Consider the following 10683-nt stretch of genomic DNA (forward strand, 5'->3'; position numbering starts at 1 on the left):
ATTTCCAGAAATCTGACAATAAGTTCAGTTTGCCAGAGGTGTTAGAGAAACCAGGGAGCCAGAGAAGGCTCTTCCTGGTTTTGCTTGAGACAATTTTCTTCCTAGTAGCTAGTGTACTATTGTGTTTAGGGTTTAGAATGTGAACAACGCTGATAACACACTAACGTATTAGTTTCAAAAGGGCTTTTTGGTTTCTCATATTGCCCTGTCCATGAGGCAGCTGGGGGTGCACCAGAAGCTGGAAGGGCACACAACTGGGACAGCTGAACCAAAGCGACCAAAAGGACATCCCATCCCATGTGATGCCAAGTCAAAAAGAAAAAGTTAGTAGCAAGTTTTCAGTTACCCTATTGCTCAGGGGCAGTTTGGACATTGGTTGACTGGTGGTGAGCAATTTTATTGTGCATAACTTGTTTTGCTACTTTTTTTTTCCCTTTTTTTTTTTTTTTTTTTTTCCCCTCATGAGTTGAAATAAAGATAGTTATCTCAGGTACTTCTAATTTTTTAATTTCTCTCTCCCATCCCACTGCAGGGGAACCACTGTGTGGTTCTTAGCTGCCTGATGGGTTAAACCATAACACATGAATAAAGAAATGGTTAAAAGGGCAAAGACAATGGAAACAGGCTATTGGAAGAAGCTGTGTGGGGACCCTGCTGTTCAAAGCATTAGCGACTGACTTGGAAAACAGTGAAGGGTCAGGTAAGAAAGGTTGCAGGCAATTACAGTTTATTCAGGGCAAAATGCTAAGTGCTGCAGGAGTGGTAGATAAATTTCAATTTAGGTAGATGTAAATCAAAGCAGCCAAAAAAAAATGTCCAAATTTACACCCATGGTAGTGGACTAGAAGATCTTGGAGGTATAGCAGACAAGTATTGCTGTGCAAATATTAGCTGTTAACAGTCAAATCAAACACTTGGAAATGATCAGGGAACAAGACAAATAATGAAATCCATGATGAATTTCTGTATGAACCATCATGCAAAGTTATTCCTTCTACTTTCCATTTTGTTATTTTCAATAAGGATAAATGAAAAATATTTTTGCCAAGGATTTGGTAAAACTGAAAAAAGTTTTAAGAAAGGGTTTTCTTCTCAGATTATCAAAAGAGTGAAACAATATTGGGGATGATCAAGTATACTTGGGCTCTTCAACCTGGGAAACAGCTGACTGAAAGAGAGTATGGCAGAGATATACAGAATTGTGAACAGTTATGAGGAAAATTATTTTTCATTGTCTTTTCCACTGTAGGAACTTGGAGCATGAAATTAAGCTAACAAGTGGCAAGTTAGAAATGGATGCAAGCAGGTAGTTCTTTGCAGAGCTTGGAATCAAGCTGTGGAAATCCTTGTCACAGCATGTCGGTGAAGCTGAGAGATTGAGAGGGTTGGAAAACAACGGCATAAAATTGTGAAAGAAAATCCACAGACATATAGACAAAGAGAGGGACAAATACAAAGAAAATATCTGTGGTCAGGACCCTATGAAGCAAATAGTTCCTGTGATTATCCTCAGACCTGTGAGAATTTTTCTTCAAGAACATTTGATTTTTTCTTTCAGCTTTGGCAGTATGAGCCCCCTGTTTGTAACATGGCTACATAAGTACATAAAGGTCTGCATCCTCTGGTAATTAACTGTTTGCTCCAAGCTCCACTTGGAACCATGGATCAGCCTGAATGAGATATTAGATGAGGTGGAGCTTCACCACACACTTTGGTTCCCTATTAAACCTTCTCATTAAGCTACAAAGAATGGGTGGAAACGTAGCAGGTGTAATTCTCTTCTATTAATCCACTCATTTTTCTCATGTATAGCTGAGTAAGTTCTCCTTGCTTTCTCCTCGTTAGTGAGTCTCTGAATGGTACTATCTTATGAAATATGCACTGTTAACAGAAACCTTTAGACATATCTCTCTGATAAACTACTACAGCAACAAATTACTGTTTAGAGAAGAGCCTGTGTTCTTGGGGGGAATAAAATCCTAATAAACGTGTAGCATGAAGGTGCCAATGAAATTATTGAATTAAATACTTCAGAGAGAAAAGACTTTATCAAATTAATGTCTGAGCCAATTCTCGTATACCAGACTATGGTTACAATGAAACTCACAGAAACACACTAAAGGGAAAATGTGCACAATATTGTATCATGTATATCAAAGACAGCAGAAGCAATATGAAACTGGTCTTAAATTTAACTGAGTGAAATGAGGTGAAGATAAATGGCTGAAGGTCCAGTTATGAGGTCTTGACTAGGGGATTCTAATCCATTATGTAAAATAGTTTCAACACTGCAAATTCAAATTGGATAGGATTGGATAGGATATTCAATAAGATATTCAATTGAATAGGATATTGAGATTATTTGAGTAATCTATTGGAAGTGTGGGTACAAATGACCTCTGAGAGAAGACCCAAGCATGTACCTATCAGCACTGAAGACAAGTCAGCCATGGCATGACCAGCCCTGCAGTTGCTGTGACACACCTACCCTTGTAAAATTGTCACATCACCAACACAGGGCAGAACTATCAGCTGTGGAACATTTCCTAGCTGTGTTGGCTTTGACCCAACCTACTGCAAAGGGAAGTGAAATCTGTTGGCAGAATGGGAAGAGTCCTTTGGATGTGTTGACACCTGCGTCTAGATGTCCTAGATCAATCACTGCATTGGACCAGGCTTTACTCAGATGGGATTGTGAGCCACATAGGAAAGTGCTCACTCCTACTTTGTTCCCTGCTTCTTAGCCAATTAACCATCTGTATAATAGGGTGCAAAGCTACAGCAGCAGTAATGACCTGGGCTGAATCATTAGACATTTTGGCTGTTTATTCAGCCATAGGTTGGATTTTTTATTTTTTATTTTTCTGAACTTCTGAGTGCTGAATATTGCAGACAGACTAGTACAAAATATATTATGATTAAGAAACATGACCAATGTCTTCCAGCTTGTGCAAATGAATGATCAGTAATGTATTTAATTAAATATTAAAGAACCATCTCATTTTGTAACTACAGATAAAAATTTTAATGAGGGAAATACACAATGTTCTTTATTATGTCATATATTTATTAGGATTTCATCAATTCCATAGATTTTCCACCAGGGCTTTATATTATCTGAAATTAATAATTTGAATATTATGAAAAAGATATTTGATGTCATAGGGGATAGAGGTATCTTCCTTGCTGCACTGTAAAAAAAAAAAAAGTCTTTATGTAATATAGGCAGATAATGAGACAACAGGATGGTTAACGAGTTGTAGTAGAGGGTTTAGAAAACTTTTTTAGACTTTGCAGATACACTTAAGTTGGAAAGTCTACAGCTGCGTTAGTTGTCTGGATGCCCAATATGATACGTGGGGGATCCCTAAAACACTTTTAATCTCATCCTAAAATTGATATCCAAGTGGGCCATTTGTTCATGTTTCTTTTTTCTGAAAGCAAAGGGAGGCAAGACCAACTGACTCACATCTGGATGCCTGCACTGCATGAATCTTCATGTTTAGGTGATATGGACACCAATGTAAGTTTCTTTTCTGTACTTGTCAATCAGAATATACCTAATAAGAGTAAAGGATATTTTGTAGTGGTTGCCTTCAGTTCTGTGTTAGAATAATAGTTTTTTGATTTGGAGGTCAATAGACCATAATTCCTAAATTAAACACAGACAAAAACATACTGTTTGGGGTTTTCTATAGTCCAGCAGAGATCCTAATTGTGAAGGAGACAACTACATTAAACTATTCCTGCTTATACTGATGACTAAGGAAACCAAGGAGGTCTTAAGCATGACTGTGTAGATGATGATCTTGCAAAAGTGCCAATAATTTGGGATTCACAGCTCCAAAATATCAGAGAAATTTTTATTAAAATACAAAATCTACCTTCCTCTTCAAAGCTCTCAATTTCCTTTGCATTTTATATTGTATGAGTAATGATTCATTTTAAATAGAATGTTTAGTGTGTTCTAATAGTTTCTTGGGCTGTAAATTGTTTTAAAAGCTGCATTAATCCTGAAGCAAATATGCATTTATCTTACCTTCTCAGTTGCAGCTTCTGTGTACTAGAATTTAACCTTCTTTCTAGATAAAGGATATTTCAGGAGATTCCAAAATAATACGGCTTTATTACTATTAAGATTCTAGTACGATCAAGTACATACTCTAGCAAAGAATGTTTAGTCATTCTCCATGTAATCTGTCAACACATAGCCCCAACCCTTCCTTTTTGAAATGTTTTTTTTTTTTTTTTTTTTTTTTTCCTTTATTCATAAGATCTAGTGCTAGTTTAGACGTAAAATAAACACGATGAATAAAAGGTGACATTTAAGCAGTATATATAACCATGATACAGCACTTCCATTTTAAATTCTGTGGCTGAGATGACACTGACTTAGAGCAGTCACTGCTTATATAAACAAGCAGGTTTCTGTGGACTCCTTCTCCTCCCCCTCTTCTCCCCCCCTCCAAAAAAAAATGTGTATATATATATATGTATGTATGTATGTATATTTCACTTGCAAACAATTTGTATCCTTGGATGCTTCATTCAATATTTGGCCAGAAGTCATTCCTAGCATTGTAATATATATATATATATATATATATATCTACACAAGCATAAAGGGTACACACACATATATATAAAGGCAACAGTAAGAAATACAAAGAGTATTGTTTTTTTTTATGACACCACTCTCCCAAGCCAACATCTTGAGTTTCACACAGAGGAGCTGCTCTGCAGAAGGAGAAGATCGGAGCTGTAAATGGGTTATACAAGAGCCATGGTAAGGCAGCCAGATTTTAGTGCCTTGAAAGATTTCGTTCTTATATCTGAAACAGAAAATGATTTTCTCTAGGAAAAAGAAAAAGAAATATGAAAGAAAGCTTTTTAAAGTGAAGACATATATGGGCCATGTCATATATAGCAGGACCATGCTATATCAGACACCATTGGGCTCCTAGAGGTACAGCACTGCTGATTTTTTTTTGGAAAGTGTAGCCCATGAGCAGATCACTAGTTCCTGTAGCCCAGGCAAACATGCTGAGCAATACAAGCATGCAGGAAGGAATTTGTTCCCTCTGTCCTCCTTCTGGAGAATTTAGTGCCTGCTGTTGTGTCAGCCAAGGTCAGGTCAAAAAGACCTACAGCTCTGCTGATCTACATACTAGCAGCTATAGAACTGAGTTAGAAATAAGTTATTTATTTATTTATTTATTTATTTTCCTTGATGGGTACACATCCTAAAAAGAGACCAGCAACACTTGACTGTCTAATTTACCTAACATTAAATGTATATGTGGAGGTCTAATCTAATCTTCTGTATGTTGTTTTGTGAAGCTTAGAGGAGCTAGCAGAAATGGTGTATTAGACAATACTTAAAGGGATAATTATAATTAGAGCCATATCTTATGCTACTAATTTGCCTTTTAGATTCTGTACAGAGACACACTGTGACCCGCCTAAGCACTCACAAAATATATTTTCAGATGCTTTGTTCCAGGCAGGATCAGTCCCACTGAAGCATAGTTTATTGCTACATACCCTTGCATTTAGTGCTCTCATCTCCCACACTAGTTCATTTGTCTTTGCAAGTCTCCTTGAAGTGCTTGCTGAAATGTTAAAAATACTGTATTCAGCCAGGCTGGGGAGCATGGAGGCCTCCTGCTGCTGCAAGTGATCTACAGGGCTAAAGATAGTGTTTAGCTAACCCCATGGTGATATAGTAACTAGAGTCCTTCAGAACAAATTGACCCGAGGTGAAGCATCCTGCAGAGTGTGTGGAGAGAACAAAAGCTCAGAACCAACATGCAGAGACAAAGTGGCCTGGGGAAGGATTAATTTCATGTGATGATACAGTTTGGTACATAATTTTGATCCAAATTCTGAAATCTAAAAGTGCCAAAATCTGCCAACCTTATTGAAGATGTTCTGTATTAACTCAGGTGAGGAATTTTAACAAGCCCAATAGATTAATTTCCTTGAATGCACTGAAATATTTCCCAAATTGTAAGGAATGAGTTTATAGATAAGGACAATGGGACATCATAAAAAGACATGATGCCAATACCAGTTCTACAGAAGCTATATGCTATAAATAAGGGCTGGGCTGCAGATTCTGTCTTATATTCAGAACTCACAAGAAAGGGACAGTTTAATACCAGAGGAAAGTAATCTATGAATTTTGGCTGCCATTCATCAAATAATTTGTCCATTCAGGCAGAATGTAACAACAGTAGTTATCTGTTGTGTGTTTTATTTAGCAAATGGAATTAGTATTCATCAAAAAATAGATACAACTTGTCATTCTACACAAGGAAATGCTCTCACTCTACTTAGCTCACTCTTATGGTAGAAATGAATTCTGAATGAAAACTTTGTGTGTAAATTTAAATTCATGCCACATTGTCAGGAGTGCATTAGATGTTTACAGGCTGCCATAGCATGCTATGTACTAGCAGTACTATAGTACTAAATACTAAGTTAGTAGTAAAATTTTAGTACTTGGTACTAAAATTAGCAGTACTTAGTACTTAGTACTGCTAATTTTAGGAACAATGTTTCCTTTGAGATTCTTGGCTGGAACAGGGTATGTAAAAAGTAGTTCAGGCATGTAGATATATAAAGGAATTAAAAATGTTTAATCACAATGTCTGGTCAAGGTGGTTCTGAGGAGAAGGAAAGATGAACAGGTCTCAACCTTGGTAGCCCAACCAGCTTTTCATGCGTTTATCACAATACTTATTATGTTCAACAAGTTTCTATCCCTGAAGCTACAGTTCTGTACCAAAACTCCTGGGCCTATATTCTTAGTAAAAGGAGTCTAGTTTCTAAAAAAAAAAAAACAAAAACTGACACATTATTACTACCACTAAGCAATAGATTTTAGGAAGGCTAAGTAGAAAATGCAAAATAAATAATTAAAAAATAAATAAATACAGGAAACATGCCTGTTTTTCATTCCTTTATTCACTTTGTTCTGCTCCTTATGTTGACCTCAACAGCATTCATTGTTCCTGCTTCTGAGGAAGTGTAGAAAGATGACTAATTTTAATTTGATGACATCAAGCTACAAGGAAGAGTAATGAATTATTCATCTTTAATATTTTTAAATAAGGCTAGATAAACTTTCTGAAAAATGTGTTTTAGACATAAGTTGTTGAGGTCTTTACAGGACATGGTGTGTGAGATATACAGGATTCTACCAGATAATCAGGTTTAATGACCATTCTGATCCTTAAATTAGGAAAAATATAGAAAATGTTTAGAAAATGATGAAAGAAAGAAAGCATACAGTTCTAGCCTATTTTGTTCAGCTTTCATGTTTGTCCCATAGGAGTCTAATTATATAAAGCCTTTAAAAGTTTATGAACTGCTGCTATTGGCTTATTTTATATAGCAGAACAAGGACAAGAGTTCCCAATTCTATGTGTTTGGACCACCTACACAAATATCAGGTAGAGAGAACGGGTGGAATAAGTCCATCCAATCTATGGAAAAAGTTATAGATTTTTTTTTTTTTTCTGAAACAAATGTAAAAAAAGATGATCTCAGAAGGGTTCATTTGAGTTACAGTGTATTTGAAGGTGTCTGATGCTGCCATTCAAAACCTCATGTCCAGAGCACAAGTTTGTCTAAAAAGTGTGAGCTAGAGAAGAAAATAAGAATTTGAAAAAGACAAAAACCAAAAACATTTCAGATGAAGCATACTGAGTTGCTTGAAATTTCCCTTGCAATAATCAGTATCTGGAAACTGGTAACTCAGGGCTCCAATCACACTGAAGGCAATCTTTTTTTTTTTTTTTTTTCTTTGTACTGGACAATTTAAACACAATTAACCTATATGTGGACAAGCCACTATTTCCTTTTCCTGCCATGTAATTCCTATTTCCTCCATCATATGAAGATGCAATGCTTTGATTGGACTGTTCAATCCAATGAAAACCTTCTGGGTGTTTCAGAAGTACCTATTGCTTCATAAATATTTATGTATTCATGGGTGTTTCAGTTGTCATGTTGGGTGTTTTATGATTTTGTTTACCTCCGTATTTTGATGTATTTATTGCTTCACTGGTTCCAGTGCATCTAACAGAGTCCAGAAAATATTTGATAAAATAGGTTACTTTTCAGTGTAGTATGGTCTCTAAATGATGCTACATGCATCCGTTATTTATCACTCAGACAGTTACTTCTGCCTATTTAGCTAATGATGGAGCATTTAATTTTCAAAACTTTCACTGTATTGTCTATGCAATACAGTGAAGTGCTTAGAGGAAAAGCAAGATGCCATGTATCTACATTACCTTTTTGTCTTCATTCACCTTAGGGCAATCTAAACAAATTCTAATTTCTTTATAGATCATTAAAATAAAAACAACTTACATTATTTATTAGGAGGAAATGGGTTTGGTGATTAGAGTACAGGACAAGAAATCATTGTTACTGCTTTTTATTTCCATTTGGACATCAGTTAAGTGATGCCCTGAGTGATATAGTGAATTCTGAACCTCAGATTCCCATCTATAAAGACATATTATAATTTCCAATGGTTTAATTAATTACTATTTATAAATGCCTTGTGAGTTTCTTGGATGAAAAGTTTATATAAACTCTCCAAAGCAGTGATTGTCTTGTTCCATGCTGAAAAAAATGTTGGATCTTTTAATAAGAATAATGAGTACAACAGACAGTGAATGCAAAGCAGTATTTATTAGCTTTCATCTCATATGACTAAACAAACTTTATTCCCACTTGTGTGACAATGCATATGTATTTTCAAGACATTCTTCTTTAGCACAGTGGGGTGACTCTCTTGAGTAATTATTACTTTTATCAGCAAAGATTTGCAGAAGAGAAAACAAATATCCCAGTTGCCTTGACTTATGAGTCAGGGTCAATTTTTTGTTCTGCTGCAGAACTGAGACAAATCACTTTGACTCAGCTACTCTATCTGTGTACCTAGCTGCCACTGAGTTTACAGGGATTTAGATCTTGAAATGTCTTTGAGGATCTGGGTCTTCATCCCTCTCTGCTCCCTGTGCTGTCATCAGAGGGGTGGTAGCAGCACCCTCTGTATGTAGTGGAAGCAAACTATCACAAAGGGTAATTTTGCTAGTCTGAGGAAAGACAAATTTCTGTTGCTAACTTTCCACAGGGGAGTGATATGGCTAATATCCCATCCGGCTGCATTTGCTCTCATCCCCAGTGCTGTGGTACTCATTTATAGCCAAGTTGACTGGAAGTGATGCTTGGAATGAGTCCAGGAAAAGGCATGAACTCACACCTCTGGATCCATACCAAGACACCTTCACTGCTCTATCATCATTCTCCTCAGAGGGATGTAATGAGGATACATTAATTAATGTTTATGAACTGCTTCAGTGCTGCCATATTTAGACTGTTAAAGTTGCATCTGTAGGAATAAAACCACAGTCAGTAATTCTACCTGCAATACAAAGTAGAAATGGGAAGATGAAACAAAAGGCCACAAAGTGGGTCTCTCCTAAGAAGTACTTTTCCACAGTGTAAAAACATCATGGGAGATGACAACCCTTCAAAGGCAATCTCTGTTCTAGAGAAATCCAGGTGAACACAAACTTTGAAATGCCTGATGGAAGGTCTGCAAAACATTTACCTGACTTTAACCGAAGTGTTTAATGATGCTTTTTCATGAAAAAGAAATAAGCTTAGTGTTGAGAAGATATTTATCAAATATTCCAAAATATTTCAAGGTTAAAATGTTTGGTTGTGGGAGTTCTTTAAATGATTGGATGCTTTCTGGAGCATGTATTTGTGAAGCTTCATCTATCATACAGTGGATTTTCTCTGGAGAAAAATATGTTGCCTCTTATTTTGCTCATTATGTAATACAGAAATTCAGAATGTGATGAATGGATATCAGAGTGTGCCCAGATTACAGCCTTGTAATCACCCTGAGATGAGAGCGGGGGGATCAAAGAGACAACTCTTGGACATTTTGGTTTTGTGGGACAATTTCCTAACAAATGCAATTGTGAGCTCCAGGGCAGGTCCCACGATGACCTGCATCATAAAGATTAAATTTCTTTATAGATAACCGCTCATTACCTGCTTCATTTATTTGTTGCAGGGGCTCTGTTACTTTTCCACAGGCCATTATTTCAAGCATGTCCCCTGAATTTTGCAGTGCCTATCACAGGGTGTACTGCTATCACTCCAACTACTCTCCTTGCATCTTGAAAAATCCCCAAAGAGAAATTGTTTTCAGGCAGGTTTCAGTGGAAAAAAAAAAAAAGGTCATTAACTTAGAGATCCTTCTCTTCCCCGTTTTAGATTCTCTGCATGGGGAGCCTATTGCAAACTGCAGTCCTTGGCCTACTCTTTCCTTTATCCTTCCCACTTAACAGATCCAGCTGTCTGTAATATGAAATTCTATCCTTGTGTGTAAAGGAAACTCAAAGTACTGCGTGGTTGTATTGGGTCTGTCTGGGATGGAGTTAACTTTCCCTGCAGCAGCCCTTACAGTGCTGTTATCTGCATTTGAAGCTAGAACAGCATTGGTATCATACCAGTGTCTATTGCTGCACAATACTGGAACTGCATCAGGACTCCCTCCAGCCCCCTTCAGAGCCATCAGACTGGGGGTGGGCAAGAGGTGGGGAAGTGACATCACCAGGGCAGCTGACCTAAACCAACCAAAGGGAT

At 36.8% G+C, this 10683-nt stretch overlaps 1 long non-coding RNA gene across 1 annotated transcript; it reads left to right on the plus strand.

The window, feature by feature from the left end:
* Positions 1-576: 576 nt before the first annotated feature.
* LOC106018546 (uncharacterized) lies at positions 577-10075 on the plus strand. Its single transcript, XR_001192710.5, has 3 exons — positions 577-700; positions 3442-3523; positions 9155-10075. It is a non-coding gene; the product is annotated as an uncharacterized lncRNA (long non-coding RNA).
* Positions 10076-10683: the final 608 nt, after the last annotated feature.

The sequence above is a fragment of the Anas platyrhynchos genome, chromosome 1, assembly GCF_047663525.1.
Source record: "Anas platyrhynchos isolate ZD024472 breed Pekin duck chromosome 1, IASCAAS_PekinDuck_T2T, whole genome shotgun sequence".
NCBI lineage: Eukaryota > Metazoa > Chordata > Aves > Anseriformes > Anatidae > Anas > Anas platyrhynchos.